At 28.7% G+C, this 4,066-nt stretch overlaps 1 long non-coding RNA gene across 1 annotated transcript; it reads left to right on the plus strand.

Moving 5' to 3' along the window:
* Positions 1-1,316: 1,316 nt before the first annotated feature.
* LOC128668576 (uncharacterized) lies at positions 1,317-3,482 on the plus strand. Its single transcript, XR_008404209.1, has 2 exons — positions 1,317-1,533; positions 3,171-3,482. It is a non-coding gene; the product is annotated as an uncharacterized LOC128668576 (long non-coding RNA).
* The last annotated feature ends 584 nt before the right edge of the window (positions 3,483-4,066 follow it).

The raw sequence follows: 4,066 nt of genomic DNA on the forward strand, positions 1-4,066 counted from the left end.
GTGGCAATCGAAAGAGCTTGTTGGCCTTCAACTTTCCTAAAAATTTCAGATTATTTGATCGAATAGACTCGAAAATATTGGCGAATTACGAAAAAAAAAAAATTTTTTTTTTAGTTTTTTATTGATTTCTCAAAAACGACTTATACGATCGACTTCAAAATCTAATCAGCTCTAGTACTCAATAGAACGCGTCAATTGCCACCTCAAACATCAAAATCGGATAATTCGTTCGAGAGTTATCACGGGAGAAAGAAATGGTAAAAAACAGTTTTTTCTAAATATTTTCGAAACGACTGACGCGATCGATTTCAAATTTTAATCAGCTCTAGAACTCGATAAAACGCGCTGATTGCCACGTCAACTATCAAAATCGATTGATTAGTTCAAAAGATATCGGCGTTGAAAAGTTAAAAAAATAACATTTTATGTTATTTTTTCCGGATAAATCAGAATATAACGTACTAAAATGTGCCTGATATCATACCAAATCATCTTTTTTATGGTTTCTTTTGATCATATAATGTCATCGAACTTGGTTTTTAGTTTAAATCATATTATTAACAAAAAAATCGATAAAACGTAGTTTTTAATATTTTTATCGGATATTTCATATTTTATTGTTTCTTACATGAGTCAAAATTTATTTAAATCTTGATTTTGATCCCCGACATTGATTTCTGCCTCAATACACTTATTTTACTGAACAAAATTAGGAGCTAAATTTTAAAAACCGCTTCATTGATGATTTTCGATTCTTAAATTTTCAAACTTCAGCATAACAGGTAACTTGTTAGAGCTTGAAAAGATCGTAAAAAAAAAATTGCATGTGATAGCATTTTCGAGCTCGAAGAGCTCGAAAATATATCTACACTAATGTTTTCGAGCTCTTTGAGGTCGAAAACAGCGGGAAGTTTTGGGGCTGGCCCGCAGGGTCAACCGACAGACCGATTTTTTTTATTTATTCATTTTTTTTCCCAGTAACTATTTGATAAACATAACAAATTAATATAAAATTTCATATTTGTATTTATAAAAAATATTTGCAGACCAATAAATTAAAACGTTACATCAAAATAAATGTAAAAAATATTTATCAGATAATAAAACAACCAAAGAATATTCTCGAGAATTCAATGTCAAATTAAATAAATAACGTGACCAAATACAAGTGTCACTAATTATTTACGTCAGTAGTATTAGTTACTACAAAAATATGTCAAGATTACGAGTATTCGAATAAATGGACGTTAATCTATTACTTATAGGGCCCATAGGTTGAGACTATGCAGTACATACATTCGGTAGGCGAGTATGTGCACCGAAATATTTTGTATTTGACGTCATAAATCTAATGTACGTCATTGTAAGTACAGCTAATGTATTAGCGCACGTACATATAAAAAACCGGGAGCCCAGTAAAATAGTCACAAACATTGAGACAGTTGTCAGCGACACACTTCAAATAATAATAACAATTATTTAAACTTTGTTTGACACTCGATCTACTTGAAATAATATCGATTGAAACATCTGGTAAGCATAAAGATTTATTAAACAATTATTCAACCACAATTGCACATTAATTATTTGGAAATTAATTATTAATCGTTTAAATATTTTAGTAAGTCATTTTTGTTTGAACATATATATTTTAAATATTTTATAAAATTTCGATAGACTGTCTTACCCCGCTTTTACTTTCATTTATTATCAAAGATTAATTACAGATGGAAAGAAAATTATCGGAAGTATTTCGATGCATTATGGGAATAGTTTTCGTAATGGTGTAGGAACTGTAGCCGTACTATAATGAGGATGGTTCCTGTATATTATGGGAACCATCCCTATGATAGTATGGGTACCGTTCCCATACCATTATGGAAAGGGTTCCCATAATGGCATGGAAATTGTTCCTATACTAATTTGGGAACCATTCCTATTCCAATGTGGGAACCATTTCCATAATGGTATGGGAACCATCCCTATAATAGTATGGGTATCATTTCTATACCATTCTGGAAATGGTCCCCATAATGGTATGGAAACCGTTCCTATACCAATGTGGAACCATTCCTATATTATTATGGGAACCATTCCCATAATGCTATGGAAATCGTTCCTATACTAATTTGGGAACCATTCCTATACTAATATGGGAACCATTCCTATACTAATATGGGAACCATTCCTATAATATTATGGAAAACATTCCCATAATGGTATGGGAATCATCCCTATAATATTATGGGTACCGTTCCCATACCATTATGGAAATGGTTCCCATAATGGTATGAAAATCGTTCCTATACTAATATGAGAACCATTTCTATACCAATATGGGAACCATTCGTATAATGGTAAGGGAATTATTCCTATAATCTTATAGGAACTATTCCCATAATGTTATTGGAACCATCTATATAATATCGAAATTTTTTTTTCGCAAAATAGTGTAGAAATGTTTTCGAAATTTGAGATTATTATTAAAATTAAAATTTTTATTTCCAAAATTTAAATTTTCTCGAATGTTCTGCGCCAAAAAAAAAATTTCGGTTACAAATTTTTATGTTTTTTTACCAAATTCGAATTTTTTTTTCAATACTTAAATTTTTGTTTTTATGTTTAATAATATTTCTGTGTATTGTAGAAGTGATTTCCACACTTTTCTTTACATTAACTTTTTCATGATAGTATGGGAACCATTCCCATAATATTATAGGAATAATTCCCATAATGGTGTAGGAAATATTCCAATTACATTATGGAAACCATTCCTATAATTTTATGGAGTCGTTCCCATACTATTGTGGGAACCATTTTTATAATGTTATAGTAATGGTTCCTATATATTATGGGAATGATTCCTATAATACAATAGAAAGTCTTCCTATAAAGTATAGGAACTATTTCTATAATTATAGGAGCTGCTTCCATAATTTATGGTCGTAATTCCAGTACTGGTATAGAAAAAAATTTTACAAAATTATGGGAACCATCCCTATAATTTTCTTTCCGTGTATTTTAAATATTTTATTTATTTTATCAAATTTCGATAGTCTGTCTTACCCCGCTTTTACTTTTATTTATTATCAAAGATTATTTTTATTTTTTAATTTTACAAATAAAAATAATTATTATTAATTAATTAATTAATTTTTTTTTTTTTTCAGAGTAAAATAATTCTTATTCAAAATGCCGATTGTTTCAAAATTTTTATTATTAATTACCATCCTTATGATAATAACAACATACACAATGGCAGTGCCTGCATTTGGAAATATGTGGGGAGGCGCATGGAGTGGGACCCGTTCTAAAAAAAGCTGATTCTATTTTCTACAACAACAAAATTTAAAAAATTTAGGAATATTCCTAAGTGCGCACCTCAATCGCTTATTTTATTTTTAATTATTAATTATACTTTATAATATTAATTTACTTTTTATTATTTATTATGAACTTTTATTAAACTTATAAATTATCAATTTGTTATTTTTATTTCTTATTTTGAATTACTCTTCCATTACTGCTGCTGCAAGGAGTTGATGGAGGGAAAAAATAAAGACAATACTTAAGACGGTAAAAATAAAAATGGCTGTTAAATTTTTCTTGAATTATCAGTTTTACGTTTTTAATTAATCAAAAAGAATTTAGATGGTGATTTTTCATAGGGTTCTTCAGATAACAAATACAAAGATACTGAAAAAAATTTAGGCTGATTAATTGTGTCTATTGAAAGTTGTCGTGTCGACAGAGTTTTGAACGTAACAATTGACAGCACTGGTTTTTTGAGTTAAAGTAATTTATTTTAAACTAATGAAATAACGAATTGACCCAATATTAGGTTCAAATTATTCCTCAACAAATTCTGTCTATGCTAGGGTACAATTTTATCTATTTTTGGTGTTATTGAAAGAGAGTAGATATATTTTTACACAAAAAAGTAGTCGGAAAAAGTAAGCCGTTCATAAAAAATTTCTTAATCACTTTTTAGATTCCCGGGCTGAAAAATTTGATCTGATTTTAGGCTAATTGGATTATTTGATGTGTTTTTGATCTTTTAAAAAAA

Source organism: Microplitis demolitor, chromosome 9 (genome assembly GCF_026212275.2).
Source record: "Microplitis demolitor isolate Queensland-Clemson2020A chromosome 9, iyMicDemo2.1a, whole genome shotgun sequence".
Taxonomy (NCBI): Eukaryota; Metazoa; Arthropoda; class Insecta; order Hymenoptera; family Braconidae; genus Microplitis; species Microplitis demolitor.